General features: G+C 41.8%; 1 pseudogene; it reads left to right on the plus strand.

Annotated features, from left to right (window-relative positions):
- The first annotated feature begins 965 nt into the window (after positions 1-965).
- On the plus strand, positions 966-11,905 carry LOC143381550 (phosphatidylinositol N-acetylglucosaminyltransferase subunit C-like; annotated as a pseudogene).
- Positions 11,906-26,390: the final 14,485 nt, after the last annotated feature.

A 26,390-nucleotide genomic window follows, 5' to 3' on the forward strand; every position in this document is an offset into this window, starting at 1 on the left:
TCTTGTAATTCTAGTAACTTGAGAGGCTGAGGCAGAAGGATCACAAGTTCAAGGACAGATTATTCAACTAAGCTATCAAGACAATACCATATAACAACTATTTACATAACGCATTGTATTATGTATTATAAGGAATCCAGAGATGTTTTTAAAGTATACAGGAGGAGGTACATAGATTATATGCAAATACTAGACCATTTTATATAAGGGACTTCAATATCTGTGGATTTTAGTATTGGGGGGCATCCTGGAACCAATCCTTGACAGAATAGCAGTATTGGAAGGTGAGGGAGGGGGGACACAGACCATCCTGGAGAGCGTCCAGCAGGGTGGCTTGCCTTCCTTTGCATGCTTTCTCAGAGACTTCTAAACACTGCTGTGGTGGCCTTTTTTTCAGTAGGGTGGTCTATAGGTGGGCCTTCCCTTCAACATCCATTGTCCTCCAAGAAGTATTTTATGGTGGGATTTGGGGTAGCTGTGTCAGCCTCAAAGAAGGTGTAAGGACCTTGGAAACAGCCACATCTGTAAGGCTCTGCAGAGACACACGGTGCCACACACAAGTGACCCTGGAGCGTTCAAGTCCCAGAGAGGGTAATAATTTCCTTTCTCTTTGGGTTTTTCCACCTCTGCCTGGAACTGGCCCTGGGCTCTTGAAAACTTGGAGGGAATTATCTGGCTCATAATTATGGCCAGCAGATTATTTGAAGAAAGTGGTTATTGCATATGCTTCCATCTGTTCTATCAGCCAAGCCAGAGAGGTCTAGATGTGCCCCAGGTGTCCTGCCATGAGGGTACCTGCACAGCCAGTGGCATCAGGCAACACAGGTCCACTAAAGAATCTGTCCTCATTTTACTGCTGTTGACAGCTAGTGCCATGGGCTCCTTCCTTTGAAGTTGGGTTTTCACAGCAAAATAAACAAGCTTCTCTTTGGGGTGGGACTCAGAGACAATGGTGGTTGGGAGCTATGGGACTTGCAGATCAGGGCTCTGACTGCCATTCAGCTCTGCAGAGACCCCCACAGAAGGTGAGTGAGGCAGGTCAAACCACAAAGCTATAGAAAAGCAAGGCAAAGTCAGGGGTCAGGCACATCAGTCCTTTCCCCAGCACCCCTCGACTGACTAATGGGAACAGTGAGGTAGTGCTGGAACCCAATCCTGCCAGCTCAGGAGTTGTGCTGTCAGAAGGGCTCAGCAGGACCCTGATAGTAAGAATGATTAGGAAGGAGGGGAGCTCCAAGCCCAGGGAAGGGTGACAAAGACTCAGGACCAGGACTAGCACAGCCGTACCACCATCCTGCTCCCACAGGTGCACAGCCGCACACACCCTGCGCCACCCTGCCCTCTCCCTCACCTAGAAGGATTGCTAACTCACCCTTCTAGACCAGTATCCCAAATGGTATGATTTTCATCCTCAGTAGGCCTTTGGCAATCTTTGGAGATGGTTTTGTTGCCACAACTGGAGAAGGGGCTGGAGAATGCTATTGGCATCTCATACACCAAGGCCAAGGATACTGTTGAACATCCTATGCAGAAAGGTGTCCAAAAAGATGTTGTGAAGCTGGGGTGACAACCCCACCCCCAAATGCAGAGAACAACCCCACCCCCAAAAAGAAATCATCCTATCAGTCCCAAATGTTGATGGTTCTGAGACTGAGAAGCCCGGCCCTGGAGCCAGCTTGTCCACTCAGCCACCCGTTCATTCCGCACCTGAGCACCAGCTCTCGTGTCTCCTCGGCTGCCTGCCTCCCCGACACCAGGCACACACAGGTCTCTCCTCTTGGTCCCATTATCTCGCCCACAACTTCATCAAGTAGTGGATATGTTCCAAACGCCAGCTCTCTGCCAAGCCTGGGCACTTCAGAAGGTCTAGCAAAATTCACCGCAGCTTCACAACGTCTTCTTGGACACCTTCCCTGTCAATTAATGTTGACTTCATTTCCCTCACTAGGAGGTGAGAGTCCTTTTCTTTTCTACTTACTTACTAGTCTCTTACTCTTCCATAATCCTCATGCTCTCCCCCTGCCCCAGCACAGAGCTCTAAAGAGTGGTATTCCCCACGCTTTACAAATCCGGAGACTGCCACCCAGAGAGGTGAGAGTGTTTTCCAAAGGTCATACAGGTAGCTGGAAGAGGTAGAGCTAGACTTTATCCTAGACAAGGCCTAGGACCTGCCTGCCTTCATTCTGGGTCTGGAGGGCCCAAGAAACAGTCTTTGAATGGCATCTTAGGTTGGTCTGGGAACCCCAGGTTGGAAGAGGCCTTGGAGGTTACTAGAACTTCATCTGTACGAAGCAGAAGGCCACCATAGCCTGACAGGGGGGTCCTGAAGATATGTCTGACTGGCCCTCCCTGCTTCCCCACTGTCCAGACACACGGCTCTCCTATGCAGTGTTCTACGCTGCCTAAATCAAAGAGTATGTAGAACGCATTTGCTTTCTTTTGAAAATAGCTTTAATTGTATTTTTTAATATACCTTCACTTCAGAAAATGCAGGAAACATAGCTAAGTAAGAAGAAAATAAAAACCACATTTGATCACACTAAGCAGAGAAAAACTAGTGTTGGTTAGAGCATATTTCCTTCTGGAGTTTTTCTATGCTAATTGTTTAAAAAGAATACAGGAGGGCTGGGGATATAACTCAGTTGGTAGAGTGCTTGCCTCGCAAGCACAAGGCCCTGGGTTCAATCCCCACCATAACCAAAAAAAAAAAACCAAAACAAAACAAAAAAAAAAAACCAATCATATTGTAAAGACTTCTGTGACCAGTTTTTTTTTTTTTTTCATCTAATAATGTTGCCTGTATGGCTATGAAATCTTCTTCCATGTCTTCTCCATAACTTGGATGGAAGACAGATGAATGGATGGATGGATGAGTAGGTAGCTGGATAGGTGGGTGGATGGATGGATAGATGATCCTTTGTTCACCAATAAGTTCTCTCTATATGGACAATTCAGGTCACATCGATTCTAACATTTTCAAATAAGTGATTTCTCACTCATGACATTGAAGGATTTGCTGGCAGTGGTCTCTGCTTTCTCTAAACTGGTAGGAGTTACACAGGATGGCCCTACAGTCACACTGCTTAGATTTGAACTCTGGCTAGGGCTCTACTAGATGAGTAGCCTCTTATGCCTCAGTTTCCCTAATCATTAAAACAGCAAGAAAATAGTTTAAGCCTCATGGGCTTGCTGAGGATATTCAATTCAGATGACTTGGTGAGCTTAAATCATCAACCCTTGTTTAATAACCCTTGTTTTCATTGCTGTGACCAAAAGACCTCTCAAGAACAATTTTAGAGAAGGAAAAGTTTATTTCAGGGCTCATGGTTTCAGAGATCTCAGTCCACAGATGACTGTGTCCATTGCTCTGGGCCCCAGGTGAGGCAGAACATCATGGCAGAAGTATGTGGCAGAGGAAAGCAGCTGAGGACATGACACCAGGAAGCAGCTCCCCTCATAACAGACACTCCCCCTGTGACCCATCTCCTCTAGCCATGCCCTACCCACTTGTGGATACCACCCAGTTAATCCCAATCAGTGGATTAATGCACTGATTCGGTTAAGGCTTTCATAACCCAATGATTTCACCTCTAAACTTTCTTGCATCGTTTCACAGATGAGCTTTGGGAACATCTTGTATTTCCCTATAAGAGAGAAAACAAATTGACCTCAGCTTAAAAAAAAGGACACAAAAGCTTGAAGAGGTTGGTAGATTAATCACTTTAGCAGGCAGTGAATGGCAGAGCCAGGATTTGAAACTAGGAAGTCTGGTTTTAAAGTGCATGGTAACCACTACATGGTACTGACTTCAACTGTCCTCGCTATGCCTTGGGCTTGGTGTCATGGTTTGGATATGAGGTGTTCCTCCAGAAAAACTCATGTTATTCAATGTAGCAATGTTCAGAGGTGACATGACTAGATTATGAGAGCTGTAGCCTACTTCTTAGATTGGTTCATTGATGGATTGATACTTTGAAAGAACTACTGGACTGGGTGGTAACTACAGGCAGGTAGGACATGGAGGAGGTAGATCACTGGGGGTGTACCCTTGGGGATTATATTCTGTCCCTCTGGATCCTCTTTCTCTCTGTTTCCTGGCTATTGAGAAGTGAGTGGGTTTCCTCCTCCATACCCTTCTACCACGCTGCTCCCCCACACCTCAGGCCCAGAGTAAACTGGGCAATCATGAACTGAAACTCTAAAACCGTGGGCTCAAAATAAACTTTTCCTCCTCTAAGTTGTTCGGTTCAGGTATTTTTATTACAGTGATGCAAGCTGACTAACACAATTAGTTTTCCTCACTTGTAAAATGCAGATGCACATCTGCTTGACAAGGTTTCATGCTCATGATCAGAGAAGGAGCCTTATGTATGAAGAATCCTGCTTGTCGACTGTGGCCTGGCACTGTGTCAGGAGCCCAGGAATCTCTGGCCAGGCTCCCTTCCTAGCCCACTGAGACAACCTTCTATCTGATGCCTCCTCTGCCTATCAGAGAGGCCTGTGACACCTGCCACAAGGTCACAAAGCTCTCGCCATCCAAAGGGTCATCCTCATTTAGGCTAAGTCTGGGGGTCAGCTCACCCATGGGTAGGGCAGAATCGTTACTTTAGAGGATGCTTGTTGGTGGTGAAGATGACCAGCAAGGAATTTCTGAACGCCCTCCCATCCCACTTCCTATCAGTCTTGCTATAGCTGTGCGACTTGGGTTGCCCAAATTCTTGGTGGTCAGGACCAGAAAGCTCTTAGCTGAGACCTTCCTCTGGATCTAGGCAGTCAGCTGGGCACAACAGCCAAAGGCCTGAATACAAACGGGTAGGAGTTAAACAGAGTGGCCATGCAACCACACCACCTGGATTCAAACTCATGCTCTGACTAGTTGAGGGACACTTTAAAAAACAGTTAACATTTATGGAGAATTTTCTATGTGCCAGGCATTCAATATTTCCAGTACATTTTCTCAAACCAATCTTCACAATAGCCTCATAAAGTAGGTTCTGTATTGAACCCTATGCTACATACAAAGAAGATGAGACTTAGAAATAAGATGCTTAGACAATGGAATATGATTCAGCCATGAAAATAATAAAATCCTGTTATTTGCAGTAACATGGATGGAACCAGAGGACATTATGTTAAGTGAAATAAACCAGGCACAGAAAGATAAATACTGAATATCCTCATTCATATATGAAAGCTAAAAAAAAATTGATTTCATGAAAATAGAGAGTAGAAGAGTGGTCACGAGAGACCAGGAAGGGGAGAGTGTAAGGGTGCCAGAAAGGCTGGATAAAAGATATCAAAATACAGTTAAACAGGAGAAATGAGTTTTAATGCTCTACAGCACCAAAGGCTATCTTTAATTCACAATTATTTATTTTATTTTTATTAAAAACTAGAAGAATTTGAAGCTTCTCAACACAAATAAATGATACATGTTAAAAGAGATGGAGGTGCTAATTACCCTAATTTAATCCTTGTACATTGTATACATGTATCAAATTATCACACTCTATCCTATAAATATATTTTGTGTCAATTAAACACAATTTTTGTGTTAAATTGTGTTTTAACACAATTTTTATGTCTCAATTAAATGTTTATAACTATATAATATAAGATGTATAAAGATAAGCCAAAAGTCTTTGGTACCTACCAATTCCTCTTAAGACAAACTGAAAGAGCAATACATGGTTTCCTTCCTCAAAGGATCCAAGCCAGTGTATGTATGTGGAAAAACAGTTCCCAACAAATATCTTATCTATGAATATTAACAATGCAAAATACCTTCACTTTTTTGCAGTTCAACATCCCACACTCCAAAGCAGGATCCCAGAGGTCATTGTTTTTGATCACCATTATAGACTTGAGTTCCTGCAGCACCAGCTCTGCCTCACTGTGTGACCTTCTATGCCTCAGTTTCCCCATCTATACAATAGCAGTAATAACAGAATAAACCTTATAGGCTTGCTGAGAGCATGAAACTCATATGGTGTGGATGAGCTTAATCTCTTAAACAAGTCAGTTTTCTCAAGATATGGGCATCCAGTATTTTGGGAAGTTGCCAAAGTGCTCGTCAGTATTGAAACCTATGTCCAGCACAATATGGACCGGGGCTTCCCTAATTTGGATTATTTCACATTCTTTGTTTTCATTCATTCCTATTCCATCTTCATAGTGCTTAGTATGCCCAGAGTTTACTACTGACTACATCTCATTTTTATAAATTGCTTTTTTGGTAATCAAGATTTTATTTTAAATGGGCACTTTTTAATGTCATTATAAATCCATATTCATATGTTCATAGGATAAATATAAAATAATACATAAGTTATGAGCACACATAGAAATGAAGACACACAGAGCTAGATTTCTAAATACCATTCCCTAATGAAACAGAAGCCAAGCTTGAAGGTATTTCAGAATAAAGAGTTCAAAGGGGAGGAGGGAGGGAGGGAGGAAAGGACAAGACTTCTCAGAGAAATGGCTGGTTCCAGCGAGAGCAGGGAAATTACCCAGGGAGCCTAAACTACAACCAGGAGGTGAGGAACTGGTCTCAAACCAAAGGAACATCTCAAAAGGTCACAAGAGCCAGCTCAGAGAGCCCTAACCAAGACTGGGAATATATGAATCAAAATACAAGATGATATTAATGGATTATAATCCCCCAAATAAAATAGAATTTCATGAGCCCATTCTGACGTAAATAAATAAATAAGGGACAGCTTTTCCTTCCAGTAAATGGCAATAATAAATGGAGATGGAGTGATGGAGTCATAAAATCCTTCGGCAGCCACCACTATCATTAATGGATTCAGGCAAAAATCATCAATGAAGGTTAAATCAGAGGGCAAAAGTTGGATAAAGAACAAGATATTCACATAATCCCGAAAGGATTTCCCCACAAATTACTTACTAATCTCAAAGAGGGCAAGAGAGCTGATGACAAAGGATCCTACCTTACCCAGGGGGTCAAGGTCAGCATCACTAACCCTAGAATGGACTTGTGTCACACACTGCCATGAGGAGGCCCCACAACACATCCTAAACATGCTCTTCCTAATCCTAAACTCAAAGAAGCATCAGACAACTCCTAACTGAGAAGGATTCTGCACTTTCCAAATTATGAATGGCATGAGGGCTCTGTCCCAGTTACAGGCCACTGCAAAGATGGATGACCAAGCACAGTGTGATCCTGGACAGACTGGCTGGACAACTACAGAGGACACCTGAGATAGCTGGAAAAATCTGAGCATGGACCCTGTCTCACATAATAGTATTGTGTCAGTGTGAAATTTTCTGGTTTGGTGACTGTACTGTGATCCTCTAACACATTGCCCTTGTTCTTAGGAAAAATACATAGAAATATTTATGGGCAAAGAGGCATGCTGCCTGCAACTTGCTCTCTAATGTTCAGGGGAAGTGTGTGTGTGTGTGTGTGTGTGTGTGTGTGTGTGTGTATAAAGAGAAGAAGATGGAGAAATAACAAAAGAAGAGGAGAGGGAAAGGAAGAAAAAGTAATGGAGAGAAAGAGATAAGAGGCAGAGCCCCTGAGCAAGTGGCAAAGTAAAAGCAATAAAAATGTACCCACTGGGATATCTTGATCAAGGGAACATGAGAGTTCTCTACCGTTCTCATAACGTTTGTAAAAGTGTGAAGTTATTTCAATAAAAACAACTTGTGAGTGAATGCTTGTTTGGGGTATCACAGGAAGAGTGGAAAGAGGGTGTGACGATACACCTACTGCCCTACACTTCTATAAAGTGTCTGCCTTGCCATGCCCCGTCCTGGCCTATCCCCATCTGGATACTGGAGCCAGATAAACTGGTCTTCAGGCTGTGGAGGGATGGAGGGGGCTCACCTAAGACAAGAGATGTTTCAGGAGTAAGGTCTGGCTGCAGTAGGTGTCAATGTGGCTGCTTCCTTCTGGCCCCAGGAGTGGATGTCCTCTCACTCTTACTGTGTGGGTAACATCAAATAACTGCTTGCCATTAGGAGGCTTTCTCTGTTGGACTCTGAGCTAGATCCCAGGATTCTGTGGACCTCCACCAGGAGACAGCAGTCCGGTCATGAGCTCAGCATACACTCCTGGAAGAGGAGGGGGAGAGTCTTGCTTACTCACAGGAAGCACCCACCCTGTGCCACATCCTGCCCATTGCTGAGCACACCACATCTCCTTTGAAAGCAGTTGCTCTCACATCTCCTGGAGCAGCTGCTCTCCATAGCTTCTCTCCCTGTAGGACTCCCTGGTCAAACTAAGGGCCTTCCCTCCGTTCAGCCTTGAGGCCATGAAAAGTGGAACTTGTCTTCTGCGCCTCAGAAGTGAAGGGTAGGAGCATTAGTGCGGTGGAAAGCTGGTGGGCCCTTGCTCTCACCTTCATGTGGGCATGGGGACAAGAATGATCAGGCCAAGGAAGGCTGGGCCAGTGAAGGAGAAGTGATAGGCCCCCGCACGTGAGGCCTCATTCCTCACTGCCTTTCCCTGTCCCTCTGGCTTCCCCAGCTACCCTGACCAGAGGCTTTCCCTCCTCATTCCCATCCACCCCACCAGACAGATCAGCTCATTCCTCTCCACGTTGCCTGTGAGGGTGTAGGGGTCTCTGGTGGCCCCACTGGGGTGGACACTTCAGGAAGATGCACAGCATGAAGCCAGCTGGAGAGTGAGTCGGGTCCCAGACATGGTCAAAGTCCTCCAAAGTGAACAGGTACTCCCTCTCAATTGGCCTTACATTCTCTGAGCCTAGGATGGGCTGCCTGTTGGGCAGGCACTCTCTACTCTAGGAATTCCCATGACAAAGGTGGAGGATGGTAACCAGGGACTGCAAAGAGTCCCCCCGGGAAGAAGTTCTCCTGAAGAGATGAAGAGGCACCTTCTGTGGCCTTGGACCACCAGTTTCTCCATCAGTGGGAGCTCCTGATGGAGGGGGTTATTAACACAAGGGGTTATTCAGTGGGCAGTCTGAAGCTGTGAGTAGAGCAGCAGCAAAGCCCACACACAAAACAGTAACTAATTTAATGATTTCACATTGTGTACTTCAATTAAAAAAAAAAAAAAAAAAGCAAATCCAAGAAGTGAACAGGAGGCAAATCAGCAATCACACTTCAGTTTAGTATGATTTATATTTTGAATTTGCTTATAGGAAAGGGGCATAATATTATGTTCAGGGTTTGGCAGCACCAAAGGTCCTTAGGGCGCTACCTGCAAATCTCCATCTACCTCACCTCCCAAGGGGACCCCCACGGGAACCTCTCCTGTGGCAGAATGTGGTCCCCACTTTGCCTGCCTTGGCACCCACAGCTGTGGGTAAATCATCTGCTCTGCCCAGTCTGGGTTTCGCCATTCGTAAACGAGGGATTAATACCTCACTTACCCTCACTTAGGGAGCGGCAATGAACGAGAAAAGAATCTCTGCTCACCCTGTGGTTCTTTCAATTTCCTGACTACAAAAGAAAAGATTGAAAAATCTGGCTGACTTCCAATCTTTTTTGAATGTAAAGTGTGAGAATCGCTGTTTGAGGAGAAACACAAGCAAGTCTTGTGTCGCCTTGGTTTGGCCCAGGTCTGGAGTCAGAGGCACCAGACTTTGTTCTCTCCCTCCATCACTTGCAAACCAGCTTTTTCATCTACAAAAGAGGTAAAACTATCCCTCTAAGAGTTGTTGTGAGGATCAATGATCAAAATTACTTCACTCATCTCTGTGGGAAGGGCATGGGCTGCACCCACTACTCCTACCCATAGTCACCCACAGTCAGGAGAAAACATCCAGGGAGGATGGCAGGTTCTGGAAGCCCTTCCAAACCACTAGCCCTGGGCCCAGTAGGAATTCCTGGAGCCCTCTATTCTCTCCATGTAAGGAATTCAAAGTAAAAAACTATACTGCACAGTGAAAGAATCCGGAGATTCAGAGTTTTCTTTCACAACAGCTCTGTGCCATCTGCATTACTTGGGGCTGGCAGTCACGTGAGGTCTCTGCTGGTGGAAACTTAGTGACTCTGGAACAAGACACAATTTGACCCCAAATCATTTGAGAGGTAGTTGCTGGTCTGATGAATTACCTTTAACCCTCCATACTTTAGGGTATACTTCCTAGGAACAAGGATGCAGTCCAGTTGCTAAATTCAGAAAGTTCACAGTAACTTACAGAATAAAATATGAGGTGTAGTATAGTTTACAAGAATTTATTATATATTTTAAAATAAAGATTTTAAATGTTTCCAACACAAAGAAATGATAAATGGTTCCAGCGATGGAAATGCTAATTATCCTGATTTGATTATTGCACATGGTATGCACATGTGGAAATATCACCGTGTCCCATAAATATGTACATTATGTGTCAATTGAAAATAAAAAATACACAGTTCACATTCAAATGTTAAGTTTTTCTATAATGAGAGTGTCTGCCAATGCCTTTAATGCTTGCATCTTTTGTTTCCCCTTATCTAGAATAGCCTTTTGGAATCTTTTATGACATTGACATTTCTGAAGAATGTAGCTCAGATTTTTTTAATAAAGGGCTTTTAAAAAAACAGAAAAAATATCATATTGTATGCAGTTTCAGAAAAAGCTTTTCACATACACGTGCGCACACACACAAACACACACACACACACAAAATGTGTGAGTTTTTCTGCATCAGTAAATAAGGTCTTTCATGTTCTTTTTAAACTGCATTTCATTATATAAATAACTACAGCACTCTTTGCTGCACCACACCACCTGCACCCCTAAACACAGCAGGCCACTGCAATTTGAAAGTAAACACTTGTCATGAGGGCCTGGATTCAATTCCTGACATCTCAGAAAGAGGGAAAGGGGAGGAAAGAAGGAAGGAAGGGAGGGGGAGGAGGGAGAAAAAGACAGGGAAGGGAAGAAGGGAGGGATCTCCTATATTCTTCTTTGTCAGTAATTGACAAGAATAGAAACCTAGACTTGCAATTTAAGTAAACATAGCAAGCGAACCATCCCGAGTGCAGCGTCAGCTTACAGGTCCTTTAACAGAAAGTCCCCCTGTACCACAGGGGACATCCTTCATTTTTCATTGTTTTTCCCCTAGAACGGTTAGCACACGCAGGTCCCTGGTGGCCATTATAGATTATCTGGCTCCGATGGCTGCCAGGAGTGTTCATTAGTTGGTGCTGCTGCCCAGGTGAGCGTCCGTTCCTCATTAAACCTTTTCTCCAGGAAGTGCTCAGCGGCAGCTCTGCGCAGCGACCCCGGCGGGGAGCCGGTGGGCGGTATATGGATGAGGGTCTCCTGGCCCCGCACTGGCTTTTTGGAACTGGCCTGGCATCTTCATTGATGGGTTATGTTTTGTTTGATCTCATTGATGGTGGTGAAGGGCGGAAGAAGAGCCGGTGGACCCAGTGGGCTGACCTGAAGAGCGCCCTGGTCTTCATGGCTCTCACCTAGGGGTTTTCACCAGTGCTGAAGACAGAGTCCGTCAGCACTGACACCATCTATGCCATGTCAGTCTTCATGCTGTTGGGCCACCTCATCTTCTTTGACTATGGGGCCAATGCTGCCATTGTATCCAGCACACTGTCCTTGAACATGGCCATCTTTGCTTCTGTCTGCCTGGCCTCACGTCTTCCTCGGTCCCTGCATGTCTTCATCATGGTGACGTTTGCCACCCAGATTTGTGCACTGTGGCCCATGTTACAGAAGAAAGTGAAGGCCTGTACTCCCCGCAGCTATGTGGGGGTCACGCTGCTTTTTGCCTTCTCAGCCTTGGGAGGCCTGCTGTCCATTAGTGCCGTGGGAGCCATACTCTTCGCTCCTCTGCTGGTTTCCATCTCCTGTCTCTGCCCTTTCTACCTCATTCACCTGCAGCTTTTTAAAGAGAACATTCATGGGCCTTGGGATGAAGCTGAAATCAAAGAAGATTTGCCCCGGTTCCTCAGCTAAGTTAGGGACCCCATTACACTATTCAGGCAAGCTGATAGACTGGTATGCGAACCAGCATAAAATCTGAAGGCAGAGCCCATTCTGGGAGCAGCAGGCTGATGTGGATGAGAGAACAGAGATCAGAAGAAAAAATTAATCAAAGGCTGGGGTGGTGAAGGTGTATGCCCTTCTGTCATTTTCATTTTATGATGTAAAAGCTTTCTGGTGTCCCCTTGAATTACTGCCCATCTGTTATTCACTATAACAGATGAAGTGATGGTCTCTATTAAAGTGATGATCTCTATTAAAGTAATTGTCTCTATTAACAACATACACAAAAAAAAATTTCTCATCATTTCCTACATGATTTTCTATGTCTTGGATGTGCATCCTGTGTTGTAGATGTGGCAGATCTGTTCTCCCAGCCTGTCTTTTATCTTTGTTTAGAGTGTCTATTGTGGCTCAGAAATTTTAAACACCTGTCAGAATCAAGTACATCCATCATTTTTCTTCTGTTTTGTCTTTTGTGTGCTTTACTTTTGAACACCTTTTCTATAGTAAATTTATACACAAATTAATCATTTCTATAATGCCTTTATAGGCTTTTATTTTTACATTTAAATCTTTAATTTGAAAATTTTTTCATGATTATCTACAACTATGTGCAATGCTTTAGATATATATTTAGGTCCTAGTATGTTTATTTAAAAAAGCAGCTTTGTCTTTCTGGACCCATTGATTGAATACATGGGCTGCTATTACATTTCCTTTTGGTTCATTGATGTATGGTATTCCTTGGTATCCATGAGGGATTAGTTTCAGGAACCCCCATGGGTACTAAAATCTATAGATGCTCAAGTTTATATATAAAATGGCATAAAATTTGCATATAAACTATGTACATTCTCCTGTATCTTTTAAATACTGGCTTATTTAGCTTAACAGTTCTAATATCTAATATCTAACACAATATAAATGCTGAATGAATGGTTGTTATACTTTGTATGGTTTTTCAAATAATGACAAGAAAAATAAAGTCTGTACATTTTCAATACACATGAACCCTCCCCCAATTTTATTAGTGCCTTTTAATTATTACAGGATAATGGGTTTCATTGTGGCATATTTGTACATGTGTATGACATGCCTTGATCATATCCACTCCCCATTACCCTTCTCCTGCCCCACCTTTGATAGTCTCCCTGCTACTTTCATGTCATATTTTTTTCCCTCTGTGTTAGAGTTTGGATGTGACATGTCTCCAAAAGCTCATGTGTGAGACAAGGCAAGGTTTAAAGGAAATAATTGGATTATGACAGCTTAATCCAATCAGTGAATTAGGGACTGGCTGGTGGCTAAAGGCCGGTAAGGTGTGGCTGGAGGAGGTGGATCTCTGGGGGCATGGTATAAATTTTATATCTGGTAAGTGGAGTCCCTCAGAGGTCTGATCATCATTTAAGCTGTTTGCCTCCACCACACTCTGCTGCCATGATATTCAGACTCACCTTGAGCCCCAGTGAATGGAGCCCAGCTGCCCATAGGCCAAGACCTCTGAAATCATGAGCCCCCAAATAAACTTTTCCTCCCCTACTATTGTTCTGGTTGGGTCTTTTAGTCACAGCAGCGAAAATGCTTACTAAAAAAGCACCCTGGATTCAACATATGAGGGAAAGTTTGCCATATGTGTCTCTCTGAGTCCGGCTTATTAGCTTAACAGTTCTATCCATTCTCCTACAAATTATATAGTTTCATATTTATGTACTGAGAGTTCTCCATTGTGTATATATCCCACATTTTCTTTATTTATTCATCCACAAATGGAAACCTAGGCTGATCCCATGACTTGACTATTGTAAACTGTGCCATGATAAATGTACATATCTGTAGTATGCTGACTTTAATTACTTTAAGTATATATCCAGGAGAGGTATAGCTGGATCATATGGTAGTTCTATTTTTAGTTTTTGAGCATCTTCCATACCAATCTCAATAGTGATTATACAAATTTACATTCCCACCAACAGTTCCTTTCCCCTCATCCTCATCAGCATTTATTATGTTTTGTATTTTTTTTTGTTTTCCTCTGTGTGTGTGTGTATCTGTGTGTGTGTGTGTGTGTGTGTGTGTGTGTGTTACCGGGAATTGAACACAGGTCCTTGTGCATACTAACTAGGTCAGTGCTCTGTCACTGAGCTAAATCCCCAGCCCTTGTTTTTTATATTCTTGATGACAGCCATTCTGACTTGTATAAGATGGAATCTCAATGTAGTTTTGACTTCCATTTCCCTATGGCTGATCATTTTTTCATATAATTATTGGCCATTTATATTTCTTTTGAAAAGAATCTATTCAGTTCATTTGTCCAATAATTGATTGGTTATTTGGGGGGTGTTAAGTTTTTTAGTTCTTTATGTATTCTGGATAGTAATCCTCTGTTGAAAGAATTGCTTACAAAGATTTCCTCCCATTCTATAAGCTGTCTCATCATTCTGTTGTTTCCTTTGCTGTGCAGAAACTTTTTAACTTGATACTATTCCATTTGTCAATTTTTGCTATTCCTGAGTCACAAGAATCCTATTCAGGACATTGTTGCTTGTGCCTATTTCTTGAAGCATTTCCTCCTGTTTTCTTCCTGCAGTTTCAAAGTTTCAGATCTTATCCCTTTGATCCATTTTTACTTGATTTTTGTACAGGATGAGAGATAGGGATCTAAACTTCTGTTCATATAGAGATCCAGTTTTTTCTAACACGATTTGTTAAAGAAGTTGTGTTTTCTCCAATGTATGTTTCTGGCAACTTTGTCAAAAATCAAAAGGCAGTAGCCACATGGGTTTGTTTCTGTGTCCTCTGTTCTATTCTGTTGGCCTATGTGTTTGCTTTTATGCCAGTACCATGTTGGTTTTGTTATGATGTCTCTGTAGTATATTTTGAAATCAGATATTGTGATGCCTCCAGCACTGATATTTTTTTGTTTACGATTGTCTTGTCTATTTGGAATCATTTTTTGCTTTCATATGAATTTTAGAATTTTTTCTTTTTTTTTAAGTTTTGTAAAGGAAGTCACTGGTATGGGGGGTATTACATTGAATCTGTAGATTGCTTTGGGTAATATGGCCATTTTAAAATATTAATTCTGTCCATTCATGAACATGTTCTCTCTTTTTGTAGTGTCCTCTTCAATTTCTTCAGTGTTCTATAATTTTCATCACAGAGGTATTTCACCTCCTTGATTAGATTTATTCCTAGTTATTTTTTAGATTATGAATGAGATTGTTTTCCTGATTTCTTTCAGCATTCTTGGAATATTTTTGGCCTAAGTTGGTTGAATCCACAGATAGGGAGTCCAGGTGCTATAGTTTGCATCTGGAGGGTCTCCCAAAAGCCCATGTGTTAAAGTCTTGGTCTTAATCTTGGTACTTGTGCAAGGTGGAGGAATCTTTTAGAATTGGAACCTAGCAGGAGGTCTTAGGTCATTAGGTCTTAGGTCCTCCTTCAAAGGGAGTTATGGGAACATCCATTTCTTCCTCTCCCTTCCTTCACCATGAAGTGAATAGCCTTCCTCTGCCCTGTGTTCCTGTCATGATGTGCTGCCTCACCACAGGCCCAAAAGCAATGGGAACAACTGACTATGAACTGAAACATACAAAACTGTGAGCCACAGTAAACCTTTTCTCTTTGTAAGTTGATTATTTTAGATATTATGTTATAGTAATAGAAAGTGACCAATACATAGATATTGATGATTGACTGTATTTGTGTTTTTCTTGGACCAATGACACTTTATTACTATTATCATTATACCTTGTGATCTGTTCAAGTGTCTGTTGGGCTAGGCCCTTTCTCTAGCCTTCTTTCTCAAAGTGTCTTTACCCATTTTGCCTGTCCTGCTGGGTCATCTCTAACAACCAGGCTAACTATCAACAGTAGGGATTTTGCCCCTTCCCCTCCCTCAGTCTCAGTTTATCAATGGATAATTGAAGATAAGCATAATTCCACTTAATTGCTAACCTCTGAGTTTGCCTCTTCATACCCAGAGGAGACATCTGAAAACCAGGCAGCTCCTCCCATGTGGGGAGGGAAACAAAACTCCTGCAGACCAGCAAATCCAACAGAGAGAAATAGTGCTGAAACCCATAACAGAGAATCTGTGCTTTTTAAAAAAAAAAAAAAAAAAAACAGTCAGAGGGCAACATGGGGCCCCAAGAGCAAAAGGGATTTGCCCCAGGTTATCCACCAGGCCTTCTTTGAGCTGGGTGTCTCCACCTTCCTGCCTTTGTTGGCCCCTGGCAGGAGTCACCTGGGGCGAGGTCCCCCTTGCTCATCAGAGTGGCGTTGGCAGATATACCCTTGTGTTTTAGTCAGCTTTTTCCGCTGCTGTGACTAAAGGATCTGAGCAGCACAACTGTGGGGGATGAAAAGTTTATTTGAGGGCTCACAGTCTCAGAGATTTTATTCCAGAGAAGGCCAGCTCCATTCCTCAGGGCTTGAGATGAGGCTGAACACCATGGCCGAAGAGGGTAGCAGAGGAAAGCAGCTCACATCATGGTGATCAAGAACAGAGGGAGAGTGCTGGGCACGGTGGCCCATGCCTATAATTTCAGCAACTTCCGAGGCTGAGGTAGGAGAATCAGGAGTTCAAAGCCAGCCTCAGCAATTTAGTGAGCCACTTGCAACTCAATGAGACCCTGCTCTCTAAATACAATGTAAAAAAGGGCTGGGGATGTGGCTCAGTGGTTAAGCACCCCTGAGTTCAATTCCCAGTACCAGGGAGAAGGAGAAGAGAGAAAGAAACTCCAGCTCTAGTTATAAAATATATACCCCAAAGCCACACCCCACCTGCATTCAGTTAATCCCATCAGTTAATCCCATCAGGGATTAGTTCACTGATTGGGTTAAGACTCTCACAATTCAATCATTTCTCCTCAGAATCTTCTTGTATTATCTCACACGTGAGCTTTTGGGGAACACCTCATATCCAAACCATACATCATATAAGGAAATTCACACTGTCCCACATTAAAAACAAAACGAACCAGATACAATGGCTTACACCTGTAATTCCAGCTACTTGGGAAACTGAGGCAGGAAGATGGTGAGTTCAAGGCCACCTGGGTAATTTAATGAGATACTGTCTCAAAATTTAAAAATTGAAAGGGCTGGAAGGTGTAGCTCAGTGATAGAGCACTTCTGAGCATGTTCAAGGACCTGGGTTCAATCCCAGTACCACACATACTCAAAGGATTACTCATAATAGCAATAAAATTGATATAAATTTTATTGAATGAATCTAACAAAAATATGTGTGAACTTTTATTGCAAAAAGTATAAAATTTTATAGGCAATAAAAGACCTAGCTAAATGTAAATGGGAGTATAGCATGTTTGATTATGCATATCATAAATACAGCAATTTTCATTGAAATAATCTACAAATTACTTGCAACTCTAATTTAAATCCATTTTGCTGGGCACGGTGTTGCACACCTGTAAATCCCACAGGGTAGGGAGGTGGAGGCAGGAGGATCAAGAGTTCAAAGCCAGCTTCAGCAACTTAATGAGACCCTGTATCTAAACAAAATATTTTTTAAAAGAACTGTGGATGTGGCGCAGTGGTAAGCAACCCTGAGTTCAACACCACCCCCCTTTAATCTATTTATTTTTACAAGTCATTAAGCAATATTATACTTAGTGTAGGGTTACGTGCATAGATAGTCAATGAATGGACAAATGCAAGCAAAGAATATTACCTAAATAGGTATATGAGTTCTAAAGTCAGTTATAAAAAGTAATAAATATGTTATAAACAGAAAAGAACCAGGAATGATCTTTGGAGCAAATGAAAAGATGTTCAAACTCATTTGTCATTAGAGAAATGGAAAATCAAACAAAAAGAAACAATTTCACTATCCTCCATTTAAAATAAGTTAGGTTTCTTTATGTGCATTTTTAAAATCTAGGAACTCAATTGTTGTTAAAGGAACAGCTCTTACAAACTGCTGCTGGGGAAGTAAATCAACCTGATGGTAGAAAGCAACTTCTAAATTCCCAGAGAAATCAGAGATTGCCCCACATCTGGGATGTTGGGTCTCAGGAAGCTCTCATGGAGTACCTGAGGGGTTAGGTGCAATGATATGTCAATGTATCATTCCTGGTAATAGCAAACAAGAGTAAACACCTGCCTACCAGCAGCTGAGAACTGAGTTACAATGGAATACTATAGAGTAGTTAAAATGAACAAAATAATAGCTACACATTACCAACATGGTATAAGTCTCAAGAACACACATAGTTGAAGCCAGAATTAGTGAGGCAGTCAGTGTAGATAGGTAAATTGAGTCAGGTCAGATCTAGGAGGCCAATTTTGAGTGAGTCTGGGAAGTTGAAGACTGTCCCCTAAGGGATCTTATCAAGAACCTGCCCCTGCTCCAACCTGTTGCCAAGGTAACCTGTCCCAGGAATTTCCCCTCCCTGCAGGGAGCTATAAGGTTGTTAAGGTGTCCTTGGCTACTTCACCCTGCATTTATTTCTTCAAGGAAAAAGATCTGAAGTAAACATTGCATAATATCTTGACACCTGCTGAACTTGGGCAAAAGATTCCCCCTTCAGCCCACCTGTTTCCCACCTTTTGGCCCTCTCACAGGGCATTCCTAGGCAGGAAGGAGAAAGATAAGGGGGAAAAGGCAGGAGAACAAAGGAATCCTAGGACATATAAAAAAAAGCAGAACACCTCCCTTTTTGGGATACCAGGATACCAGGTATAGCCCCCTTCTCCCTCATGGGAGAAGTCTCTGTTACCCCTTTTTAAATAAACCCTGATTCATATGCTTGCCTTGGGTGCTCTCTAATGTTCAAACTTCAACATGTGGGGAAGCAGAACCGATAACCGGCGGTATCATAGTGAGGTATAAAGCAAATAAAAAAATGCACCATAAAACTCTATTCATTTTAAAAAGTCATTAAACAATATAATACTTAGTGTAGTATACTTAGTATACTTATGTGTGCATAGTCAATGAATGAAAATATGCCTGAGATTAATATATGTCAACTTTCGAAGATTAGTTTCCTCTGGGGAGAGGTAACTAGAGGTAACTCTGGAGAGAAGTGTATGAAAAGAAATTTGGGGCGGTTAATTCTTTTCATTGCATTTATTTCTTTAAGGAAAAAGGATCTGAAGTAAATATTGCATAATATCTTGACACCTGCTGAACTTGGGGAAAAGATTCATGTTGAAATGTCAACATTTAATTCCACTTCAGTGTGAGTGCATGAAAATGAAGGCAGATTTGAGAACTTAATAAGAACTTATTCATAAATGGGAATGGGGAGGGACTGAAATCTGTGAGAGAAGAAACTGGAGGCGGGAAGGATGGGGGCAATTGGGTGGGAGATAGGGGTGGGGATTGGGGGAGGACCAGAAAGCCTAGAAAGGTCTAAGAAACCCATCACCTCCCTGTCCCAGTCATGTTTCAGATTCCAAACTGTGGTTATCAAATAGCTAGGAGGGAGTTGCCTCCTTTTAATGGAAATCACAGTATTCTAAAATGGGATTGCTGTAAACACACCACTAAGGAAAACCTTCAACCTACTTTGCCCTCTTAGTAAAACCAGAACAACGTTTACGTTTTGCTCCCTTCTGGGCCTCTTTTGTCATGGACTCATTTTGCGCCGCGCTGCACAACCCGGAGTCTGCAGACCTCGGTCCTCCAGGGCTTTTGCGTCGGGATCTCCCGGCGCAGGCAGCCCGCGCAGAGGGCGTGGGATGGTGGATCCCTAATGTCATCTCCGCTTTGCAAATCCCCGGTTTCATAGGTATAAAAACAGCTTTTTGTTTTCTTTGATCACTTCTTACCACTAACTAAAAACCAAAAGGAGATAAAGCAGAACTGTGAAAACTGGAAGTGATAAAGGAAGGGAAAACACAGGGTGCTTAAAATTGAAAGTATCACATCGGTTACACATCCACATTTGTACATAATGCCATATTAGTAACTGTTGTATTCTGCTACCTTTCCTAACCCATGTGATTCTGCAATCTGTATTTGGGGTAAAAATGGGAGTTCATAACCCACTTGAATCTAATGTATGAAATATGATATGTCAAGAGCTTTGTAATGTTTTGAACAACCAATAAAAAAAATTAAATTGAAAGTAAAACTTCTGCAAGAGCAGCCCTGAAACTCTCCTGGGAACTCTGAAAACTGACCTGCCTCCTTTTCTTTCAGGATTATCTCCTTTCTGGCTTTAGTCGCACCTCAGGGTGTTTGTATCCAAACAAGAGCCCGCTGCAGAGATGTTTGCCCCCCACCCCCCAATAACCAAATGAATAGCCAGAAGTGCAAATAGCCCATTCTTTTCCTTGCTTCCTTCCTTCTCTCCACCCAACCTTTCTTTCTTCTTTTCCAGGCAGAATCATCAAACAAATGCTTAGTTTTCCTGACTTTTTCACTGTCTTCCAAATAAGCTATGCCCAGGTGAAGTCCAGGGTACTAAAGAATGAGGACCACATCCCTCTCCCACTGTCTTTTTCCTTTGCACTCTGTGCTGGGGCTAAAATCTTAAGCAAAGAGGGAATTCAATGCTCTGGTAATCCCATAATTATCCTGAAAAGCAAAAAGTAAGTTTGCAGGTGTAATAAATTTTTATTACTTTACAATACTTTCAAGGCAGAGGGCACCAAATTCATTGCTTGAAAAAAAAAAAAAAAAAAAAGACTAATCACAGTGGCCAATATTCAAAATCACACAATTTTGAAATCAAGATACAAATTTGAGGTGCTGCCACCAGGAATTCTAACAACTTAGAGATTCTTGAGAGTAATGATGTAAATGAGAAGCATTAGTTGCAGTTTTTCTGTTTTAGATTCAGAAACTACCCAAAACAATAATTTCAATTCAAGCTGATTCCAGTCTTATTTCAAATCTGAAATCCCTAATACACATAAAAGAAAATACACGGGCTGGGGATGTGGCTCATATGGTGGCGCGCTCGCCTGGCATGCGTGTGGCCCGGGTTCGATCCTCAGCACCACATACCAACAAAGATGTTGTGTCCGCAGAGAACTAAAAAATAAATAATAAAATTCTCTCTCTCTCTCTCTCTCTCTCTCTCTCTCTCTCTCTCTCTTTAAAAAAAAAAGAAAGAAAATACACACATTGCACTTTTTCTTCATTGAATATGCTAGGGGGCAGGTGGTCATAGAATATAAAGGTCATACAGATGGCACTTCAAAGGACTATGAAGAATTTCTTATAGGATGAACGAAATTTTCCCATTTCCCTCTTGCATAATTATTTTTTGTTTGCTTGCTTGTTTTTGAAACACAGTCTCCCTATGTTGCTCAGGCTGGCTTTGAACTCCTGGGCTCAAGTGATGCTCCTGTCTCAGCTTCCCAAGTAGCCAATATTTTTTTTTTTTTTTTTAAAGAGAGAGAGAGAGAGGGGGGAGAGAGAGAGAGAGAGAGAGAGAGAGAGAGAGAGAGAGAGAGAGAGAATTTTTTAAAAATATTTATTTTCTTTAGTTTTCGGCGGACACAACATCTTTGTCTGTATGTGGTGCTGAGGATCGAACCCGGGCCGCATGCATGCCAGGCGAGCGCGCTACCGCTTGAGCCACATCCCCAGCCCAGCCAATAATTTTTAATGAAAAATGTTTTTCATATTAATTTCAGGTCATTTGCTCAACAAAATATAATTTTCATTCTCCAGTTAAAATAATTTCAAAATTGTAACCCAGCTATTAATTTCCTCAAATTAATAGATATCCAATAAATTAAAAATATCAGTGTCATTCTTCATCTCCAAATAGAGTTATTTCATTACATGCCCTTTTGACACTTGTGATAGTGGGGTATGAAATGTACCTGTAGTGTTGATTTGGTTAGTGGGGGTTACCTTCCCTTCCTCCTTGGCATAAATTATTTCCCCAAATATCTAACAGCAGAAGATAGTGAGTGAATTCAACTTATGAAAGAAACTTTTGTCATTTGGGTAATAAAGATTAGAATTTGAAAAAAAAAAATGTTCTAACATTACTTGCATGAATTAAGTGCTGATAAATTGGCTCCTTCTCAACTCTTGAGACAGCCTCATTCTCCCTTGAATGTGTATCTACTTCCCTAAATAAATCTGTCTATGAAAAAAACAAAAGCTAATAATTTGAGGTTAAAGGAAGTTAAAGCAGCATCATTCAGTGGAGATCGGATCAAGAATGAGCATAAATAAATATTTGATGCCTAATTTTAGACAAAATTTCAAGATGATGGAAAAAATATACATAAAATTCACATACAAAAATTCATAAATACTTGAATCATATATATACACATGCATATAACCATATATGTATGTAAATTATGCATAAAATTTATACTATGGATAAACACATATATAGTGTGTGTATATGTGTGTATATAAATTGTGAATCAGAAAGTATGACATGGTGGGATAAGAAGGGAAACACACCCCAGATGGAGCAGGTGGCAACTGTCAAGGTGGGAGCAGCCAAGAGAAGTGTGTTGAAGGCAAGAGAGGTGGCTGCATTAGGATCAGCTAGGGTTGGGGTCCTATTTCCACTGCCTCCTTGCCAAGCAGAGAGCCCTGACATCTCTGCGTCTATTAGTAAGAACAGGTGGGCAATGAGGCCTTGTGGTGTCCTAAGAATTGGAAGCAGCCAGGAGAAATGGAAGTCCACGTAAGTCTGAAAGGCTCTGGACACCCTCCCCAGATTAGGATCAACAGGAGCATTATGGACAGGCAAATAGGGGACCTCAAATACATCAATGCAAATGTTTATCAGTCACAGTGGGGTTCTCTTGCTCAATTGGAGGTAGAAATCATGAAAAGGCAAAAGTACAGCTCTTTTTGATGTTACCTGTTCTTAGTTTTATCAGCTCATCAGAGAGTTCTTTCACTCAATTTGAGATAAAAATTATGAAGTGGCAAGCAATATCATCTGGAGGATGTTTTATTGGGGTTGGGCACAAGGACAACAATGCATGGGTTAGGGTGCCTGAACTATTCTCTGAAGATCTGAGGAGCAAAACCTACAGAGGGGAAAAAAAAAAAAAAAAAGGCTTGCTCAGGCTCAGAGTCAGTCGCTGCACAAGATGTCAGGATTTCTGCATGTGTTTTGCAAGTTCTTTGCTTTCCACACCAGGGTTTGCACCCCACACCGTGATCCATGATCTGCACTTGTGTGTTGAGTGCAGCAGGTGGATTTCTTCAGATGTCCTTTGAGTAGATTCCTTTACTTTATAACCAAGTCTGTTAAAATTCTTACCTAAATACTGGAGATAAAGGAAGTGGCCAGCTTCCTCTCTCCTTTAGAGTTCTTATCTTACTGTAATCTTTCCTATGCACAGATAAGTGTTTAACTCAACAGGTTGCAAAGAATGACAAAAATGCTCACTACCTGTGCCAAGAAGGTCAAATATTGGTCAAGATCAGACCTCTAGTGCCTGTGAGGGTTGCAAGGAAGCTTGGGGGAGGAGTCTGCAGCTCCAGAACCCCGTCATTGGTGAAAACAATTCTTTGAAAGCAGCTGACATTTCCGGGAAACTTGGAGTGGGAATCAGGGCCCTCCCTGTTCTGTCTCACAAACACAGCCAAGAATTACCCAAGATATAAGGAAACCAACACCACAAAAGGAATTACCATTCAACCAGCGGCCAGTACTAGAGGTCACCCACCATGAGTGGCTGGAGGAAGCAAAAGGATCTGAAATAGAATGAATGCTCTCAGAGAAGAGAGACCCCAGTATATCCATGACAGAACAGAAGACTGAGAATGCCCAAGAACAAATCTTAGAAAAGAACAATATTTTGTAAAATTAAAAGAGAAACAGTAAGGCATGAACAGAATAACATAACTGACTCTCAAGAAACAACTTATTGATATGGTGATAAAGCTGAAACAATCTCCCCAAAGGTACAAAGTCCAGTTTACACCAGTTCTATGAAGGGTTCAGAAAATCCCTGTTAGATGAACTCTTTTCAGAACATTAAAAAGGTGGAAAGTTTTCCAATTCATTTCCAAAGACTAAAATAACCATCACACACTGACTCACAGACTATTAAAAAATAGGAAAAAGAACTAGGTGTAGTGGCACACGCCTGTAATCCCAGCAGCTCGGGATCCTGAAGCAGGAGGATTACAAGTTCAAAGCCAGCCTCAGCAATTTAGTGAGGCCCTAAGTAATTCAACTAGATCCTGTCTCTAAATAATAGGAAGCCAGCCTCAGCAACAGCAAGGCACTAAACAACTCAGTGAGACCCTGTCACTAAGTAAGCAACTCAGTAGACCATGTCTCTACATAGAATACAAAATAGGGCTGGGGATGTGGTTCAGTGGTTGAGTGTCCTTGAATTCAATCCCTGGTACCAAAATAAATAAATAAATAAATAAATAGGAAAAAGGGATGGGGATGTCTGTAGCTCAGTGGTTAAGCTCAATCCTTGGTACCAAAAAAAAAAAAAAAAAAAGAAAGAAAGAAAGAAAGAAGGAAAGAAAGACACCATAGAGCAAAATTCCCTTTGACCAAGAGGTTGAAAATCTAATAAAATATTAGCCAATGTTACATAAAAGCAAAATACATCATAACCAAACAGGAATTCCTCCATCCTATTCCAGAATTGGGAACATCCCAGGAATGATTAAATAGTTGATACAACAAAAAACAAAATTTGTGCTAATCCAATTCAGAAACTCAGCAAAGGAGGTAAGTATTATGTTAGTAAATGCAGAAAATGCAATTGAAAAATTCAACCTTCATTTTTTTGAGGGATACTAGGGATTGAACTCAGGGGCACTCCACCACTAAGCCACATCCCAGCCCTATTTTGTATTTTATTTAGAGACAGGGTCTCACTGAGTTGCTTAGTGCCTCACTTTTTGCTCCGGCTGGCTTTGAACTCATGATCTCCTGCTTCTGCCTCCGGACTGGTTGGGATTACAGGTGTGCACCACTGCACCTGGCTCAAATTCTTTTTTTTTTTTTTTTGGCAGGGGTACCAGGGATTGAACAGGGCACACAACCACTGCGACATATCCCCTGTCCTATTTGTATTTATTTAGAGAAAGGGTCTCACTGAGTTGCTTAGCACCTCACTTTTGCTGAGGCTGGCAATTTGTGATCCTCCTGCCTCAGCTTCCCGAGCCAGTGGGATTGCAGGAGTGTGCTACCACGCCTGGCTTTCAACATTCATTCTTAATAAAAATTGTCTATAGGAAAAAAAGTTTAACTCATTCAAAAGTATCAACCAGAAACTTACAGCAAATGTGCATCAAAGATTTTCTGATTCAAATAAGGAGCATGGCACATGTGGCGTACCATCACTGTGGCTGGCTAATGATGGGCTGGAAGAGAGAGGTGGCGTGGTAAGAAAAGAACAAGACTTCCAAATGTTGAAAAGAAAGAGACAATCCTTTCATTATTTGTGGATGATGTCTTTTAGCAATACCTGGTAGGCATGAGAATCAGCTGCTAAAGTATTAGTACTATAGATAACTCCATAATAAAATAGTCATCATAGGGGCTGGCATTATGGCTCAGTGGCAGAGCACTTGCCTCGAAAGTATGAGGCCCTGGGTTTGATCCTCAGCACCAATAAAAATAAATAAATAAAATAAAGATATTATGTCCATCTACAATTAAAAGATATTTTTAAAAAATAGTCATAAGACTACCTCACAACAAAAATGGCGGCAGCCAACCCACCAGTGCTAACTTTTATGCCAGGTACTATTTTAAGCTCTTTAATTCAATAAGACCAAACAGAGAATGTAATGGTTTCAGAAATGTTACAAATAAGATTGCCCCAAAGAACTTGTAAACAACAAAAATGTTATATAACAAAAATCCTTTTAACAAAGCTGAGACCTTAGTAAAGTTCCAAGTGAAAAATAATTTTTAAAAAATGGAGCTGTACATGCTCACTGTAAAGTGCTGTTCCTGAAATCCAGAAGTCTGAATTCTACTCTAAGGTATGGATAAGGAGATAAGGATAGGGACCTACTTCAGAAAAGAGTCAGAACTGGTGGTGGTGTGGGGGAGGGTTTGTTCACAGCCACAGTCCTCGGGAAAATGGTGGGCTGGAATAGAATCTACTTCCTGGTACAAACAACTTTCTCTGATCTGAATTCTTAGTGAAGGACTTTATAGCACCCATCCCTCATCCCACACTCACCCGCTGAGAATTCATACTGAGAAGATTATATAGTTTGGGGGTTTGAATTTACATCACCACATGGTCCAGAAAGCTGCAAGTTGAGACACTGTATCATCCCTAAAGCAAAAGGACAGTAAAACACCATTTCCCTGAATGTCCCTTTCTGTTCCCCAAAACCTAGCCAAGTTAAGGGAACAATAAGAGCAGGCTTGGGCCAAAAAGTCCAGATACATATTATCTTGAAGACAATGGCTTTCTTTTATGCACACTGGGAACTAGGGCAAGTTAGTATTATCCATAAAAAGCTTCTTTCTTGCATGAATGCCAGGACCGAGTGGGC

Source organism: Callospermophilus lateralis, chromosome 15 (assembly GCF_048772815.1).
Source record: "Callospermophilus lateralis isolate mCalLat2 chromosome 15, mCalLat2.hap1, whole genome shotgun sequence".
In the NCBI taxonomy this organism is placed as follows: domain Eukaryota; kingdom Metazoa; phylum Chordata; class Mammalia; order Rodentia; family Sciuridae; genus Callospermophilus; species Callospermophilus lateralis.